Source organism: Heliangelus exortis, chromosome 17 (assembly GCF_036169615.1).
Source record: "Heliangelus exortis chromosome 17, bHelExo1.hap1, whole genome shotgun sequence".
Taxonomy (NCBI): domain Eukaryota; kingdom Metazoa; phylum Chordata; class Aves; order Apodiformes; family Trochilidae; genus Heliangelus; species Heliangelus exortis.
The window spans coordinates 6004884-6024818 of NC_092438.1; the positions used below are offsets into that span (position 1 = coordinate 6004884).

General features: G+C 43.8%; 1 protein-coding gene across 2 annotated transcripts in view; it reads right to left on the reverse strand.

Moving 5' to 3' along the window:
- The window catches only part of ABAT (4-aminobutyrate aminotransferase), a 45218-nt gene extending 28003 nt beyond the window's left edge, over positions 1-17215 (reverse strand). Inside the window, exon 1 of one of the 2 annotated variants that reach the window (XM_071760419.1) lies at positions 17061-17215. The gene's annotated coding sequence lies outside the window, so the exon portion shown is untranslated. Of the gene's footprint in view, positions 1-5405; positions 5745-17060 lie in introns of those variants that run through there. The other variant, XM_071760420.1, reaches the window with a different exon arrangement.
- Positions 17216-19935: the final 2720 nt, after the last annotated feature.

The following is a 19935-nucleotide window of genomic DNA, read 5'->3' on the forward strand; positions in this document are numbered from 1 at the left end:
TACTGAAATACAGAAAAAATATTGCAAGAGGTTTAAAAATAAAGTAGCTTAGTTCTAATCTTCCTTGACAGTTGTTATATAAAAAGTTTTACCATTTCTAGTCCAAAGTCATAATAGATCATGTAAATACCACATCTGAGTATAAGTAAAATCAACTTTTCCATCTCTCTTCACACACAAATTTTCTCAGGAGATCAGCTGATGTGATTGGTGTATTTGTCTAAGCACATATTATTTGGTCATCATCATAACCAATTGAATTTTGCCTCCATAATCCAGCTTTTCATCAATTCCCACAGGCCTGGCTTGTTCTAGCACTGCAAGCAGCAGCAGCACAGCTTGCAAGGCAGCAGAAATCAGCTCTCCTGCACAGGTCAAAACAGCAGCAAAACCACACACACCATCACCACTGCTGCTTTGGAGCAGCTGCCTACAGCTTCAGCTTTAAAATTGAGGCAAAATGCACCCATTAGTTTCAGATATCGGTCTGTAAAGGGGATGTGAAGGACAATATTTTGGCTAGATTTGTGATTAAAGTACCTTAGACCTCAAAGAAGTGAGGCTTTTCCAGAAAAAGATATTAATAATACTCTTCTCTAAGCATTTTTTCTCTAATGGCAACTGTTGAAGGCCATCATTACAGGTAACTGCACCAAAGAGTCATATTTGCATATATCTTAGTATGTAATTTTGCATTACATGAACACATGCACGGGCAAATACAGTTTAAGTCACAGTCACTGCCCTTTTTTAGTAAGAAAAACTATTTTCAAAGAGGAAGTTCAGCACAGTGTATTGAGTGCATGAAACACGATGATACAAGAGTATTTTAAATGCACACAATGGGAAATTGAATGCGGTTTTGTTTTTTTTTTTTTTGAACAGCAGCTCTGCAAATTCTGTACTGAGTGATTATTTCTGACAGGCAAAATTAGTAACTAGGAATGACAAAAATCATTCAGCAACAGCAGCAGCCTATTGTGAATATATAGAGATGCACTTTTTCTGTGAGCTATCAAGATTATAGTTCTAAAGAGGGAACTTCTCAAAAAATTAAGAAAAATTAGAGAGGGACCCCAGAATTCAGGGGAGCTTGGTCCAGATACATGAGTGAAAATATACAAACTAGGAGCTGGTGTATCATTCTTGCTAGAAGCAAAGCTAATGCAGCATGACGGCCGCATTTCAGACTGCACCTTGCAAAATCCTTCCTCTGAAAGCATCCTGGGGGTAGATGCAAAGGTAAAAGGTGAAACAAACAGTGCAAGACAGGGATAAGAAGTAAGTGCTGCAGATTTGTATCTTTCTCGTGCTACAACTACAGAAGCCTGTTTTAAATTCATGGGGACACATTCATCTGTCCCTCAGCTGCTCCGAACCCATTTAACCAGCACAATTAAGTGGTTTAGAAACAGCAGCACAAGCTGCACACTGCAATTACTCCTCAAGTCCTCACAATATGAATGTCGGGGGCAGGGGATCAGGGAGGTAAAGGCAAATTAATTCCTTCTTTGTTGCCCTTCCTTTGACTTTTCTGTGATGCACAGCGGTGAGGGATCAGCATGCTGTATCTCAATTGTTGTGAAATGTAAAAAAGCTCAAACTATGTTTTTTCCTGTTTGCTTGGATCCCTGACAAGGTGGAAGCAGCACAAGGCTGATTTGCTTTGCTGGCGGGTGCAGGGCGCAGCTTTGCCATCCCGCAGACGCGGGGGACACTTCCCCTCTCTGCTGGGAGCCCACAGGCACCACCAGCACTGAGCCTGAAAGCAAAACCACCTTTTCCACACCCCAGCCTGCCCTGGCAATCAGGAGATGAGCTGCTGGTGAGCTTGCAAGAGGGTGAAAAGGCTCTCTCTCTTCAGTTCACAGCTCAGAACGCCTTGACACTGCATTTTCCGCACCTGTTTTTTAACAGTGGAAGAAACTGCAAATTGACAGGCCAGGTCACAAAACAAACAAAAAAAGAGAACAATGTTGAAAAGCCTGGCAGTACAGGTGTGCTGAAAGTGGGAAAACACTGCAAAGTTGATTTTCCTTTGGAATTAAAAGTTGCTTCCTCATTCATGCTGCCCAGGCCCTATCTTCACTTACTCTGTAACAGCGTGACAAGTTAGAGGGAAGAATCTTAACTAGTCCTTCTACATTCTGCACCCCATAAGCTCCTGAAAGTCCCTTGTTACTGATTTTTATTATTTTCACCAACTTCTGGCAGATAATGTTCTGTGCCTGGGGTCCACAAAACAAAGTTTAAGGGCTGTATCTTAAAAATGTAACAAACAGCCTTGGATTTTTAAAGGGGAGGGTGGGGGTAAGTCTCCTGGTTTGCAGTGGTCATAAACAAGCAAGTTTCATGACTCAGGTGATACAGCTCAAGAATTTTACTTCTAAAAACAGCTGAAGGAGATGCCAGAGTCCAAAATATCCCTGCAATTTCAAGAAGAAATATATGTATGGGTGAGGTGGAAGACAGTTAAGTCTGTCATCCATTAAACGTAATCATGTCCTTCCTTAGTCTGTATCTGAGGAAGAACAGGGAATCCTAATGGCATGGTGTTATCTACATAAAAAGATCTGATCAAACAGCCGTCGCTGTTTGACACGGCACTGCAGTCACTAAGCACCTCCCTACTCTCCCTTGGGGAGAACAGGAACATCCACATCCACTAGATCAAAGCAGGAAAAAAATTAATGACTTAACCAGTTGTTATTGACAGAGTGCAGGGTGACATTAGAAATCCTGGCTTGCTGCTTTAGCCACTTAAATATATGTACAACAAAGTAAGTAAATAAACAAATAAGCTTCCCAGAACACTGATTTATTTAACTGCAATTCACTTGGTCCCAGAAGCCAAGGTGAGTTCAGTGTAGACTGTTAGTTATTTATGAAAGCCTGAGTGCACACAATGAAATGCAACCAGTCCTTTTACTTCTAGCATTTTTTATTTTGTTGTTTTCCAAAGGTATAGTTCTGAAAAAAAAAATTAATTAGCTTAAAAGAGTATTTAAAAGAAATGTTTTAGATAAACACCAAGAATTTCTGCTGGCAGATAGACTAAGGCTATCTCAAGCCATCGTGGGAATAGGAGAGCCCTGTTAGGAGGTAGTTGCAAGAAAATTCACATCTAGTTCATATAAGGCCAGCATTAGACTTTCCTTCCAGCACAAAACAGAGCTGAAAACCTCAGCTTTAGGAAGAACAGAACCTAGCATCATCCTTATGAGATGACACAGAAAAGAAAAACAAGCTGTTTCTCACTCAGTTTGGTCATCGAAAGACTACAGCCTCTAACTTCAAAAGCAAAGGTGGTGACATGCAACCACACAACACCAAAGTCATGTATCAGGATCATTACAATGATCTTCTGCTGCTGTGGAAGAGGTCTGATGGGTCTACAGGACAAACCTGACATCAGAAAAGAGCCCCCTGAGCACTCTGAAGCTCAACACTTATCTGGCACAGGCAGCAGCCAAAAAACCAAGTGCAAAGAATGCCTCTCACCAAGGAACAGAAAGTTCATCCTTGCAGGCTGTGGCTCACTGAGGCATTTCCCACCAAGCAACACCCCCAACAAGTGACAGCTACCTGCAAATGGAAATGTGTATCTACCACCAGAATGGGCTTTGCCAGAAAACCCTTCAGCAGCTGGCAGTTGATTTTGCTGCTTATTCCTCCAATAACCTTAATGGCTTTGTGTAGAACAGGATGTAATGGAAAACACTATGATTGTCCTTAAGTTGTCAAGGACACAGTTGTCATAGTTACAAGGAAAGCTCGAGTGTCTGTTATTCATGGTTGCTTATGCTTTATTAACACCAACAGGATCAAACATTCCTGTTACTGCTCAAAAATACAGAAATGGGGAGGCTGGTTTTGCTTTTCAAGCCTTGACAAAACAGTAAATATTGCACCCAGTCTTCCCTAATAACCTGGCTTTTGCACAGCTACCTTATGCCCACATGCAGCTGGCATTCAAGTCAGTCTGTTCTGAAAACTGCAGCAAAAGACACACAAGACAAAAGCCTCGTGTCTATAGCTTGAAACTACTCTACAGTATCCATCATGACATGGCAATACCCACCTGCCTAAGGACAGCAACAATTAGATCAGAGAATAGAAACCTTCAGATCTTCCATCAAGTTTCAAAACTTATCTACACTCAGAAGTGTCATTACACTCATGTGTCCAGGTTCTTCTCTCTGGATGTATTCTAAGCAGGGTTTGATGGTTGGATATGAATAGGTCTTTTCCATTCTTTTTTAGATTTTTCTGCCCTCACCTTTGTTTACCCTCTCTCTTAATAAATAGTGGATGAAGGTAAGACCCTTAGTCCATAGTCCAATGAACAAGAGCAGGTGGGAACGTCAAGATTATAGCACAGTGTGATTCAGTGACCCACCAAACTCCTATGCAGCTTATTTTTGATTCAAGAACTACTGGAAGAGCTAAGGTCACATCTTCCCCGTGAAAGAAATACATTGTCTCAGGAAAGGAAAGAATGGGGTCTAAAAAGCATCTGTCAGAAATTCCACAAGTTTCATGATCCTCAGCTAAAAATATCTACATAAATGGCACAACTGCACATAAATGTTGGTAAAAACTATGGACAACTAATCTTAGCTGAAAAAAAATATTTTTAGTTTGTTATTCCTTTAGTAGTTATTCCTTAATGCACTTTGATATTTCAGTGAAGTTTCCTAGTGAGCTACCCATAAGAAACTCTCTTTAAGATTGCATATTTTTAAACCATGATTTTAAATGCAGATGGCAACGACATATCCAAATGATGCCTGTTAATATCCACACATTTTCCACACAAAACTGTCCCGATATCAGTAAGTTAAACACAGCCACCCTTTTCAGACTAGATGCTCCACAAGCATTCTGTAGTTTTGGAAAAATTAAAGTATAGCAGAATACCCTCAAGTGGAGATTCCTCCAAGAAAATTCAGTTATATTCCTTGTAAGATTTTATTCCTCAGCATCCTACCACTGCCACCTCAGAGGTCATGAAAATAGAGAAGTAACAACAAATAAAATGTACTGTAAAAGCACAATTTATTCTTCTGCCTCCTGAAGTCATAAAATAGCTCACTTGGAGGCAGCCTGCAGCAGCAAGCCAAAGGAAACGTCTTAAACGGCAGCTCTGGTTTCTCAAGGTGACCCCCATTTCAGCTGAAAACAGAAAAGCAGACACATGCAGGAGATTTGTTTTACAAGGGGTCCAGCAGACAAACCGGGGAGCCGAGAACCATGCACATGCATGACAGGGACATTTCACATCACACATGCCCACACGTACATACAGACACGCAGTCACCTCTGAACAGAGCGCAGCCCTGGCAGGCTCGGCCGGCGTCTGCACTAATCCCGGCTGCACGCAGGCAGAAGGCAAAGGCACTTACACGACTTGGATGAAACCCCCTCAGAGCCAGCTTGCTAGTTGAAATCGTCGCGCTCTCCTTCACTTCAGAGCGGGCTGCTGCCAGCTGCATTCGTGAGAAATGCCATTGCTGTCAGCTCCTCCAGCAGCCACTCGCGACTGCCGACAGCGAGGAGAAGCATCACCCAGAGACAGCCCCGACTGCGACCCTGCGGTTTGCCTGGGGGATTGCCCCAGTTAATGAAGGTTAATGAAACCACCTCCGACAGCCAAACCCAGCAGGGAGTAATACCCAACTCGCCTCAAACTGAGATCAGCTGCCAGTCTACTCCAGTACCTCTGGCAAGTGGGTGTAGCCCATCAGCTCGGACCCCTGGGAGTCTGAGTTCACCTGAACGCCCCCTCGGCATGTTTCTGAAAATAAATTCCTGAGATGCAGAGCCAGACTCGAGTAACGTTTGAAATGGTGCCATCAGTTTTCAAGAACTGCAAAAGCTGAATAATAGGTTTTGTCCTTAAAACCCTTCATTTTACTCAAAACCCTCTGGTTTGCAAAAATCCCGAGGGTGACACTCAGGCACACAACAGTCATAAAGTAACCTTGGCTCGGTTCTGCTCGTCCTGGTCGTGCACAGGCAGTACAACACCAGCACACATCCTAACGTCTCTTCCCATTGTGCACTACTCGAGACAGGGAACGGGGGAGCCGTGGATAAGCACGGAGAATAACAGAGCATCCCTCCAGGCCCACGGATGCAGAGAGGGCGAGCGCAGGGTGCCAGCGCCGAGGCAGGGGTGCCATCGCCCGGGTTGCCATGGTGCCGGCGGGGGGGAGTAGGAAAGATGCGCCAGAGTGCAGGAAAAGGCTGAACCGCTTCAGCTTTCAGTCCCTGTGACAGTGTTTTGGCCGAGCCACTGCACCGTTGCTGTGACAACCGACGACTGAAAAAATCACAGAGGAAATCTGTGATTATTACAAGATGGTGACTTACCCACTTCAGTAATCAGGGCATTAAAACGACCGGAGCAGTGGAGGGGCTGCTCCATGCCCCCAGCAGGCAGGGCTGCACTGCAGCAGGGAGCCAGGGGACAGATCCTGGCTGCAAGTTGCGACATTTGGGCAGGACACTTCCCTAAGATCAGGGCTCGAAACCGGCCCGAGGGCCGCGGAACCGCCCGCACCACGTGCTGCGGAGAGGGATGAGGGAGCAGCCCGGTCCTCGGCGAACCAGAGCGATCCCGAGAATTGTGCTGCCTTGGCTCGGCACAGGCACAGTGCCGTGCCTGAGACACACAGAGGGAAGGACAGGGATCAGAAACAACCAGATAGAAGGTGTAATGCTTATAGGAAGCAGATGAGGTCCCTGGAAATTTAGTGACTCCAGTCTGGGCTGCTCTCACAGCACCACACTTTCTTCTTCCCCCTCCTCTCAGTGCAGCAGTATTTGGTTGGGGCTGGTGCTGAGGTGATTACTGACTAACACAGGAACAGAAAGTCGTTCAGGGAGACCGACACCCTCTGCATTCTCTCTCCACTGTAAAATTATTCTGACACAGGTAATTTACACTCCAACAGATACGATGTCAGCATCCACATAAGCAGTTTATATCCATTGCAGGAGTACGTGGTTTATAGTCATGTTGCTTTCTACAGCTCTTTGACACAAAATGGACAATTGATTAACATCCAGACATACTGCTAATGAAAACACCTGTAGCACACCAATAAGGAAGGGAATCAGCTGTGGCTAACTATGGCCTGGGACCCTAGGTGAGTACTAGCAGCTGTCAAGAAAGGAGCCAAAACCAGCACTCATTTATAGACAGATACCATACTGCTCCTGTTGATTTGATCCAAATTACAGACTGAAACTGAAGCCTCACATTCATAACTGATATTCAGAATCTCCTATGAATTACCTACACAGGCTGTAAATGACATATTTAAACTGGTCTGTACTGGTTGCCAGACATTAGAACAAACTGCTGACTGTAAATGAACTTGTTAGCTAGATAATCCACCACAGAAATTGCAATATTCCTGTTCAGAGAGACAGCTCACACAAGGGCACATCACAAACTAGAGGGAGAAGGACTGAGAAACATAGGCACTTGCACTCACCACGTAAAACCCACTGGATTAAAAGGCAATGCTTTCTATGCTTTCTATTAATTTTACTAAATTTATTCAGTGAATAATCAGGATTACATCTCCTAAGGGTACACTTCAGGAAAATTGAGATATGACAAAGAAATTCTTGTGCCTCTGCTGAGTGCTACATTACATGATGTGATGCTAAACTCATTAAACAAAATTATCTTGGATGAACAGTACTTCTGACTGTAAAGTGCCACAGTGGTGGTACCAATTTGTATGACAAAATCATCTAGAGATTGCAGTCAGCAACACGCCCCATTGTGCTAAGCCATGTTGTGTCCAACTGCTGGGAAACTTATCCTCCAGAGAGGAAGTAACAGACTTTCATCTGTAGTGGATTTTTGTTTGTTTGTTTGTTTTAAGCCTTGCATCAAGTCGCTTAACACTGAACTACCACTTCCTAGGTAGGCTGTTAGTACTTGCTGCTACATATGACTGCTTCCAGCCCCTTCACCCTCAGCACAGCCCCCATATCCATTATTACCCTGCCTGACAGGCTGGATGCACAGAGAGGATGACAGTGATTTGTGAAAGTCCTATCACAGGGCAAGGAATGTGCAAGTCCCAGTCATTCCTACATCGGTGATCAGAAGCAACTATAACTGCTAAGCTCCTCTTAAGGATATATTTAAAAAGTGCAGTTCACAAATCTGTGGGTTGTAACAAGAAAGCCATGAATTTCTATTTGATTTAATCAAGAGAACATCAGTAATGACATTTAGTCAAATAGTTGGCCATGTCCTTTCCAATGACAAAGCACCCACAGTAAGAAACTAAGTGCAGAAACCTGCACTGACAGGCAGTTTTCCCAGGAAGACTCATTACACAATCCTTCACTGATAAAAAATAATCTCCCACTCTAGTGGAATCAAAAGCATGTCTTTCCACTATTACCTATATTTTTAATGTTTCAATATTACATATATCCTTCTGAAATATAATATGATCATACAGGGGTAAATGGGGATCAGATTCTGGCCCGGCTGTTCCACAAGAAAAAGCACAAGATTGGTATAAAGGATGTTCTGGGTTTTATGGAAAATGCTGAATATTAAGTAACATATCAGCTGGCAATGCCACTAGCCTGAGCGTGATGGGATGGGTAGAATGCTGTGCTCTCTGTCAAGTACCACAAAAATGTCACAAGACAGAAAAAAGCATCTGAATATAAGCTCTCCAGAGGCACAGGGCAGCAGTTATCCTTCCTTTTTGCACTGTCAGACAAATCAGCCTGGAACTACAGTATAGCCATGAAGGCACAAATAAACACAAGCAATGACAGTGGCACCGAAGAGATGATGGTAAATCTATTGCCAGTGTAATTTTAAGAAGCTCCCACAAGTTATTCCAGGATTAATACAGTCTGTATGGAATACAGAGCTAGTAGTTAGGTTTAAAAGCCTGCTTATTTATTTAACAAAAAAATCTTAAGGAAAATATTTATCTTTCTAAAGGTATCTCATGCAAATAAATAGCACTAGCACAGTGGGACAGTGGAGTACTTCCAAGTGCTGTCCTCCCTCCTCCAGTGGTACTTAACCTCTCCCTCTCCATAGGCCCCAAGAAAACACTGTCAAAGCACCTCTGAAAAACAACCAAAAAAAGGAGGCAAATTTGTCTTCTTCATAAAACCAGGGGCTCAACAAATGGATGCAACTGCAGAACTTATTAGTAATCAGATAGTTCTTCACAGAAGTTACTGTATCACGTGCTTTGTTAACCTTTTGAAGCACTGTGTCAGTATTAACTCAGTCTGCCCCTTTGGTTTTGCTGTTAACCAGTGACAATAGCTGAAAGAGTCTGAAGTTTCTCAACAGATGAGAGGAATGCAGCTGTAAGCTTGCTTACCAGCCAGAGCAGAGGAAGCGTTATGCAAAGCTGCATATGGATTTTGACCAGATGTAACAAACAGTCCCTTTCTCCTCCCTTTTTGATTCAGAACAATAAAACCTGACACATGAGCTGGTTCCTTATCAGATCAATCTGGAACATGATTTTCACTGCACATTTTCTGCAAAGAAAACACATTTTATGCAAGTGTTGCATCTAGAAATGATGTATGGTGTCATCCAACTAAACTTGGGTTTGCAAGACTAGTAGCATCTTCTTAGCCTCTTTTCTGAGCAGCCCCACTTTCATCTAGCTCTCCTGTCACCTGCATGGCTCAGCCTCACATCCACACCAGAAAGATTCCCAGTTTAGAGAAGGAACACCACCAAACCCTTCACATCATCCAGTGTAGTCACAAGTTCAGCTCAGAAAAAAATGAGGTATACTAGTGAAACAAAACAACCAAGCAGTATGAGGAACAAGAGGTCCAGAGCAGCCAGCACCCTTCACTCACTGTTGGAACATCATCTACCCATCTACTTACTGGCCAAAAAAAAGGAAAGATTAATGACAAGAATTGAAGCAAACAGTCACTGATCTCCTGCTATTGCTAAAAGGCACTTCTAAAAGAGCTGGCATTTTAGATTTCATAATCAGGAGAAAAAGAGCACAAAAAGATTTGTTAGATACAGTTACTGCAACACACAGATGGTTGCTCGGATCATGGAATTTTTTCCCAGTCAGAGGCCCCATAACATCATGAATTCAGCCTCTAGCACTCTTTGTCATTACCTCCATTTGCCTCTACTCCCTCTCTCAATAACACAAGCTGGCCCTTTTTACATATTTCTTCAGCTGCTCACATCACTTATGTCAGCCCCTTACAATGCCCGATGCCCACACCTTGGAACAAACCAAAGATTTTCAGCCCTGTAACTCCATTACCTTGGAAAAATGCACTGCAAACAAGGAGAGTGGGGTTCATCAGAGCCAAGCTCATCCTCAGCTTTCCTACTTCCACCAGCACACTCTTGATTGTGTAATCCTACTTCCCTTTCCAGGAAGCTGCATTGCAGCAGCAGCCGTGGAGCAATAACAAGGTTTGCTTTATATTGGAGCTGGGGTTAGAGAACACTGAGGTGGAGGGCAGCATGGTCCAGAGGTAAAACACACCCCTCATGTCTTCCATCTGGGGACCAACCCTCACAGCCAGCATGCTCAGCACCTGCTTTCCTGGAGTGATGAAATCAGTGAGAATCTGGAAGTCAGGGCTGCCAGCCTGTCTGCAGCACTCTGGTTGGATCACACTCTGGCCTGTTGCCAGAAAGCATCTTATTCCTGAAATTGGTCCTGTCATGCCAGACCAGTTTGTTTTGCTTCTAAACAGCTTTTAACCTGCTGTATTCTCCAATTCCCACTGAGGCAATCATTTATATCATCAGATATTTACAGTGAGCTATTAAAAATGCTTCAATACAAATTCATTCCCTCAGTCCTACTCCCAGGGCCCTAATTTTTTATAGCATACATCACAACTCTACTATTAAGTAAGCCCCTGGCAAAAAATGTGCCCTTTATACCAAATGCAGAAAGGGAGGTGACAGAGAAGAATAAGGTGGCTGGTTCCTGTTATTTGGCACCCAACATGAAGAAAGCCTAACAGATTTAGAGGAAACACCGTACAAACAAAAATATGACTGCTAATAAGTTACACTAAGCTTACTTAAAATAGTTAAATTTTATGGTATGTACATTACTTGTTCAAATTGTTTTATTATTTCCACTCCAATTTAAAACATGCAAGTTGATTTTGGTTGTGTTTACTGCCAAGAACATCCGCACACTCTATCCTTTGCTAAAAAGGAAGCCAAAATTGGCATGCTGTTGTTTTGTTCAAAGGCTTTAATCAAGATTGAGCTTGATGCTATACAAATACAAATGAGGGATATTATTCTTTCCTTTCCCTCCAAACTACTTTTTTTTTTCCTCCTCATTTTCCTCAGTGGCTTCTGCAAGCCTATATTGTTGCATTGCTTCATTCAGAAAGGAAAAGTGGTGGAGGGCAAGAGGTGACATCTCTTGTGAAAAAATCTGTAGGATTGTTCATTTGGTAAATAGAAAGGAGAAAGAAGAAGGGGTGATTTAATACCAAGATTACAGGCAAGAAAGCTAGCATGAAATCTAGCAACAGGGTACAGATTTCCATTAAGAGCTTGCTGCCTTGTGCTCTGCATGGCACTAGGCTTACAGATGGAAGCTGGATACTTCAAAATTGAGCCAAACATCAAAAATAGGACATCATGAAAACATCATCACTAATTCATGCCTTTTGCCAACACCCACTGTTTTGTTCTATGAAAAAACAGTGATGAAACTAAGGTTACAAGTGGAGGAAAAAAATAAAAGCCCTCAAAAAAACCACCTCAACAAACTGGAATGAAAACCTTGTGCTGGAAATCAACTCCTTGGTAACACTCTTTCATACCAGCAAGTATGTCACACACTGCTTTCTAGTCTTCATAAGAACCTAGAATGGTTAGGGTTGGAAGGGAACTTAAAGATCATCAAGATGGGCAGGGACACCTCCCATTAGACCAGATTGCACAAGGCCTCATCCAACCTGGCCTAAAATACTTCCATCTGACACACAAGCAACCTGTGTACTCCAGGCTGAGAAGCCTGCCAAGATCACTGGCAGGACAGCACCTCTCCTCAATTTTTCTTTCAGTTTACCCTGTCCACCCTTCCAGCTTCCCGTTCCACACGAGTGGGTCTTCTACCCAATAGGCCAGCACATGTTCTGCTAAACATCCTACAGAGCTATAATGGTCTTCTAGTCAAAAGCATTTGTTTTTAGAGTCAGGTTTCAAACTCTATTCTATCTGGAAAATTCTATCTGAAATAAATAATACTTCTAAGTGTTTGACATAAGCAAAGCTGAAGACAGGCTTAGAAGTTGACTTATTCTCAAAATGACAGCTGTATAGCTAAACCAGTAGCTCGGCACTTCACCCTGTCACTCTGAGTGTACTTGAGACTTACTGACTTTTTACATAAAATCTTTAGCAGGCTGCCATACTCTAAACTGCCCCCAGAAACACCATCAGAATTAGAGTTTAATTTTTGAACTACTGAATTTCACAAGAAGATAAACATTTCTTTGAGAGCTCTACTCCCTGCCAATGCAGAGTTGTATATCAGTGAAATCACAAAATCTTAATGGGAAACTGACCAAGTCTGAAGATTTATTGCCTTTAAAGTGTCTTGTACCTTGCCAGTGAAAGAGTAATATAGTAGACTGCCTTTCATCCAGAGGCCAAAAAAAGAGTTCAGTGCAGAATACCCTAAGTGTTCATCTACACAAATGCTTTTTTCCTGCATTAAAACTGAAAGAGATTCACTAAAATAATTGCAGTGGACAAAGGGGAATCACATAATGCTTAATAACTAAGTTCACACTCCTGGCCCCTTTATTCAAGCTGGCAGCATTGGCTTACTGAGGGCAGTACTTTTAGTTGAGTGGTTTTAGTGCTCTCCCACATTAACCAGCACAGTGCAGCTTTATTATTTTTTAAAAGGTAAGTTCATCACTAGGGCAGACACTGCAGGTGTCAGGCTTACAGGACAGCTTCAGAACTGCAATATACCTTCACAAAGGCAGCTAGTGAGATCAGCTGCTAGCTGGCTCAGTAAAATAATTAAATTACTATCTAGCCCAAGCTAGACCATGTATTCATTTCCCCTACAGAATTTACAACTGCAAGAAGCTGCCATGCACAAAACACAATTCTGCTGTATTTCTAGTATCTGGCTAAGAGATGGGAAATGAAAAGTAAAATATTTTTAAAAAGAAGAGACAAACAATTTAATACAAGGACACAGTACACAACCCTACTCCCACAGATCAGAAGTCTGAAACCCACAGAAACAGTTGAGGACTGTATTCTCCGTTTTATACAGTTTGCATGCTTTGGAAAAACCCCAGAATACTGTTATTTTTGCACAAACACCATATGGCTAACAAATATCACTTTCTCTGTTTTCCTGGCCCATAGCCGTCATTTCAGAAAACAGGACTGTGATCTGATAAAACATCACAAAATCCAAAAACAAAGAAGGAGCAGACACGTGGCTTTCAAGCCACAGAAGAGTGGCTGGTAGAATTATCTACTTTAAGTTGGTAGGAGCTCCAAGCCCCAACGCATCCTCTTCTGTGCATGAAAAAAAAAGCATTTAAAAGCAGATCAGTTTGAAACAAGAGGGTCTTTTCAGCCACCTGAAAGATAAATCTATGACATAAGTTTTAAAGTATTAGCCATCCTTCCATAGCTATAATCCCACATTGATAATTATCTGTGTAAGTTTATTTAAGTTCCAGTGCTCCCAATATGTCATTTTTGCATTAATTACCCACACTTTCACAGCTTCCTACACATCAGTACTGGCTGCTCTCCTGATGGAATCCAGATATTTTCTCTTACTGACCTTTTCATATGGGATAAGAAACCTCCACTGTTTGATTCAGACAAACTCGAAATGCTCGAAAAACTCTTTAAGAGATATAAAGAACTGTAACAGAAGAGTAGGCACTACTGAAAAAACCCACTTGAATAAAAATGGGGCACACAGGTTGACGATTTGCAATGTACAAGAAGGAATCAAATGCTCTTTTGAAAACAGTAAGGAGGAGAAATGTCTTACATGATAACTAACAATCACCCCACCAAGACACACCCCTTTCTTCTCCCTTCTCTATTTCACAAAGCCAAAGCCAAAAGCAAAGGAAATTCATCCAAGTTCCCAGAGTCATCATTTGCTTAAAAATTTCTGGTGTACAGCCAATACAATAAGATTTTACAATACAACGGTATTGTGGGGTTTTTTCTTATAAAAACTCACCACAACAATAAATGCTTTACTGTCCATACAGGACAAACATGTACCACCACTAAATAGGCCTTTTTTTCCAGGACATTTCCACAGATTGTTTCCATTTTGGTAAGAAAGTAAAGGAATCTGAACATGTACTAGAATCAGCTAAAAATTTTTAAATTTTTTTCTGTAATAGACTCTCAATCCTTGAGGTCACAAAAACAGAGCTGGACAGCCAAGAATCAGATTGTTTGTCTTGGATCAGCTGTGGTATCTTCTAATTCTGTGACCCTTGACATTATCATCACTGCAAGTGTAAAGTTAAGGAGCAGGACAGGTATATGTCAGGAGATAACTTAAGCTGCTTTAATTCAGGCCCAGTAATCAGAGCACAGACCAGGAGAAGTACTCTGCAGCCAAAGTTACACCTTCAAGGGCAGGAGTGATCCATCAGCACACCAGGCCCAGCTGAGGTCTGTGTAGTTGTACCTAAAACCACAAGGCAGCTATTGCTGATGGGTGATGGATACAGCTGTAGGGTGTACAAGGCTTTATACAAACTGTTCTCCTGCTTCACTGTTAGGCACCAAACAAACAAGACAGAGCAAAGGGAACTGCCTGGAGACATCTAAGCTGCTGGTGGGTGCAGCAAGAACTGGTTTGGATGTATACACACATGGATTGTGAGCAGCTTAATTCCTCTCTGCTTCTGAAAGAATCCAAATAAGGACATTTTCCTTTTCCAATGACAGCTCAGCTGCCAGCAGGACACCTACTGATTTGTCTGGTATTTATGCTGTGCTTGCTTGCTGCCTCTTGGGCATAAATATCCCATTTCAGACATATAGTTTAGTTTGTATCTGACTGCACAAGACATCTCACTGTACAGGCTGCCTCTAAGACTGTTAATCCCCAAAAGACCAAAGGCCATGGAGAAAGTAGTTCTGTTGCATTTCCCCCTCTGATACCTTTTGGAAGACATCAGAGTCTTGGGTCTCCGTTATCTGGGGATGGTTGCATCAGTCTGTTGCACTCCAGACTGTCCAAGAGGTACAACACAGTGTAATTGCAGAGCACTGGCTGACTGCAGACACAGAAGACCTGAACACAGATCCTGAGTCCAAAAGGCTACCCAGCAGGTTACCTGAAATAACAACTCTCATTCCCTGTATCTATCTCAGTTTCCCCATCAGTACAGTCAGCCCAGTGATGTTTATCTCATTTGTGACATGCTTTAAACACTAAGGATGAGAAACACTATGGCATCCAGATATTATCCTTGTATATGCTGCATGTCAGTACTGTGAGCTGTGACCTGGCACGTGAATCTCTGACCTCAAGGTCTCCACATGTAACTCCAGTCAAAGACAAGCTGACCACACACACACAATTTGCACACTCACATGTTCACAGGAAGATCAGTTACAGTAAAAAAATAATTCAGAAACAGCTGCAAAAAATATCTTCTATTTACAATATAATAATCAGACTATAACGAGATTCAGTAAGTGATTTCCTTACTGCAGAGCTTCCAGGAGGCAACCCTACTAATACCCTCCTTTTATACCTGTTGGCTTTCCTTCTTTAGAGATTTGTCTCAGATTCTAGGAGCAAAGTTTTAAGAGACCCCACCTACAAACCATGCCTTTGAACCCACAGAGCAAAATCCGATTTTTGTAAGCCTGAACATTTGTTACTGATTACAAAACTACCTGGAAATCTCCCACATTAGTCCAGTTTCTTTGCATATCATTCTTTCCACTATATTTTATTTATATATTTATTTATTTTATATATTTTATATAATACGGGAGATGTCCTGCCCATGCAGGGAAGTTGGAATTAAATGATCTTTAAGGCCCCTTCCAAACCATTCTAAGCGCCTATGATTCTATGATGCTATAAACAGAATGGAAATCAGGGTGGCAAAAGCTAAGGCAGGTAAAAGCAAAGCTCTGGCTAAGCAGCCCCACACTATTAATAAAGTTCAAATGAGGGTAAGGGAAGTGAAGCCAGTGAGGTCCCAAGGCAAAGCCTGAGGTAATGGTCAGGGTTTTGCACCAGAATCCTTAGCTGGATCAGGACACTGAAAAGCCCTGGTGAATCCCAGCTGCCAGTGCAGCAGCAGGGCGCCATAAACACCAGCACTGAAGATTTCCACTCGGAGGCTGCCACGCATTAAGAAGCGGAGAGCTATACGCAAATCCAGTCGTGTTTTCCCCACGATATGCAACTATTTTCTCAAGGATTTTGTGCCTTCTCGCTCCCTTCTTTCCCCTTTCCCGCAGACCCGCGCCCGGGTCCAGCTGCTGGTCGGACCGGATCCCGCAGAGCAGCCCGGGGCACACATCCGCACCGCAGACGCCTCAGGACCCTCCTGTTCAGGATGCTCCCCCAAGCCCAGGGGGAACGGCTGCACTTGTGGGGTCCGAAACCACGCTCAGGTCTGACACACTCCATAAAACCCCAGAAAGGGCTCCCCGAGGATGTCAGCATCCCCCGAGAGCAGCGGGGCCCGGGACACCCCCTGAGGCACCGGCTCCGCTGCCCGTACGTAGGCGGCAGCCGAGGGGACACAAGACACGGGCCGCCCGTCACCCCCTCAGCAGCGATGGAGCAGCCCCTCGCAGCCCCGGCGAGGAGGGGCCCCTCCGCCTGCGGGGGTGGAGGCGCGCGGGCAGGCCCCGCGGGGTCTGAGGGGGCACGAGCCGGGCAGGAGCGGGTGCCCGTGAGGGGAGCGCCGGCGGGATCCCGCAAGCCCCCCACCCCGGGCAGCCGGCGTCGCGGCCGCCTGCCAAGCGCGGTCCCGCCGCTCACCAGGAGGTGCGGGGCTGCCTCTCCTCCCGCCTCCGCGCTCCGTTGTGCCGGGCTGGGCCGAGCGGGGCTGGGTCGGGCCGGATCGGGCCGAGTTGTTGCCACCGCCTCCGCCGCCGCAGACCCCGCGCTCGCGGCCCCGTCGCCTCTCTGCCTGCTCCGCGCGCCTCAGCCAATCCGCGCCTCAGCCAATCCGCGACTCAGCCAATCCGCGCCGCCGCGCGCCGCCCCGCGAGGCCAATGGGGGCGCGCGCCTCGGGCTCGCCCTCGCGGGCCGGGCCGGGCCGGGCTGTGGGGTTGGGTCCGTCCATCGACCCCGGAGCCAGCAGCATGCGGAGCGGGGGCCCCGAGGGGGCTCAGAAGCTGCGAGGGGGGCTGAGGCCTGGCCTCGCTGCCGGCAGTGACGGCCTCCCCCCGAGGACAGGCCCTGCCCGAAGCGTGCTGGCGGCTCGACACAGGGCTGCAGGCGGGCCCGGCCGGTAACCGGGGTGACAGCGCTTCCCGTCATAGCAGAGATCGCCCGGCACGGCTCCCCAGCACCTCTGGCAGGGAAAAGAAGAGAAACCACAAACCTGGTGCTGTCCCTCCGGAACACGCAGCCAACCATCCCTTCTACCCCCCGTCTGTGCTGCGCTGGAGATGCAGACAAGAAATACCACTCTGGTTGTTTAAGAGAGTGTGTTCGGATTTTTTTTTTTTTTTTTTTTGGATTTGTGTTAGGATTTTACTAGTGGCACATGTTTTAGCACTGGACTCAGCAGAGTTGGGTTAATGGTTGGACTTGATGACCTTAAAGGTCTTTTCCAACCAGAAGCATTCTGGGATTCTCTTGGACTGCCCTGTTGCTTTCAGCTCGGTGGGTCAAGATGCACCTGAGTGCAGGACAGGGGAGCCTGTTTGCTAATCATGATGGGAATTTTATTACAGCTTCACAAAGATCTGATGTTCTTTCACTGATTTTAATATATTTACCTGCAGTCCCTTGGCACATATTTAATTTAGCAAACACAGCAACAGAGAAAGTCATTTGGGCTTTTAATTCACATAAGAAACCCAAAATACACCTTACTGATGTCAAGCTAAGCTTAAAATCCAAGTTTTCACTTTTTTTGTAGACAGCTGTGGATTGAAGCAGCCAGAAGCAATGCACATGGCAGTGACATACAGATGGCACAGGAATCTCCCTGCCCAACACCACACACATCCCTACTGCTGAAACAGCCCAGAATTTGGATGAGGTTAACTCAGAAGCTAAAGCACCAATGAGTTTATAGCCAGGATTCGATCTTCAGTCTCTGAAGACATCAATCACCTCTCTGTATTGTGTGGGAGTATTAGATATTAGGCTTTCACAGTAGTTTCTTTATAAGCAATATGCAGCAACGTGGTATTTGCAAACACAAAACTACCCTTGAAACTCCCATCCAATAGCAAATGTATTATGTATCTCCTGCACAACAGAAGCTATTGCAAGCACACTGAATCCTACCTTGAGTCTGATCTCACAGAATTCTAAGTCTCATTCATAGTGAGCAAAAGGCCAACAACAGAAGCTTCAGAAATGTACACCTGTGCCCCTCTCTTCCTTTTCCAAATAACTTCTTTCTTTATAGTTAGTACTAGTATCTTGTCATCATTGCCCAATCAGCTCAAGTCCTAGGAGTATAATGGAAATAAAATAAGCATCCTGTTCTTTCAGAATGATTATGGTGGCTACATGAGAGTTACTGGGGGCAGGGGGGAGGTATGTGGTATCGATTTTCCTGTATATTTGTATATATTTAGTAATTTTTCCTATTTATCATTACTGTTTCACTAAAGTTGTGTAGTTTAGTTTCCAACCCATAAGTCTCTCTCCCTTATTCTCTCTCCTTTCTTTATCTGGGAGAGGAGGGGGTTTAATAGAGAGCATCTGTTATTAGGTTTAATTGCCGGGACAGTGTTAAACCGTTGTAAAACAAACAAAGAAAACCCAAACAAAACCAACCAACCAACCAACCAAACCCCAAACCCAAAACAAAACAAAAAAACAAATAAAAAAACCTGAAACCAACCAAACAAAAATGCCCCGGAAATGCAATCACTTGGACAAAGCCCTTAGCTTCTCTGCTGAAAATAAAAAAGGACTGGAACTAGTGGTGTATGTAGTTCACGAGAACAGTTAAGTCAATGAACAGACAATCTCATGAGATTTATCTGCTATAAAAGTTTAAGATCCAATTGAAGCCTTGACCTTCTAACAAATAAGTTTTTATCACCCACACAAAGGTACATCCACTTCTTCCTACACTGTTTCTTGAAAATCCAAAACTACTAGAGGCAGCCTCCTACTGTTTAAAAGCAGTGATGGCCTTTTCTTACGGCAGGTAAGTAAACATCACTGTTTTTTTCCAAGATTCCATGGTGACTTTATCTCTAATACACACAGCTGCAAGTCTAGATGAGAAAGGAAGAACTATGTGTTCAGCCTAAACTGTTACTCCAAAATACAGGAAGGAACAGGGAGTTTAACAAACTGTAAAATGTTTGGACTCGAAGTGTTGTACAGCAGATGGAGCTAAAACTATGTTCCATGAATAGCCACTTATATGTAAGAACACAGAGATAAGTAATTTCCTTAAACAACTCTTCTTTCTACTGCAAAATGACACATAGAAGTTCACTTTTATAAACAAAAGTTCACAACAAAGCAGCTCTCCAAGTTTCATATCAACAAATGCTGGAAAAAAAAATGTAATCAGTTTGCAATGTTCATTCCAATGTCACATAACAGTTCAGGTTCTTCTAATCAGTATCTACAGTTATGTCATCCATGTTCCCCTTAAGAGGAGAAACAAGGGTTGCCTGACATCTTCATCTGAAGTGTGAGAAAGGACAC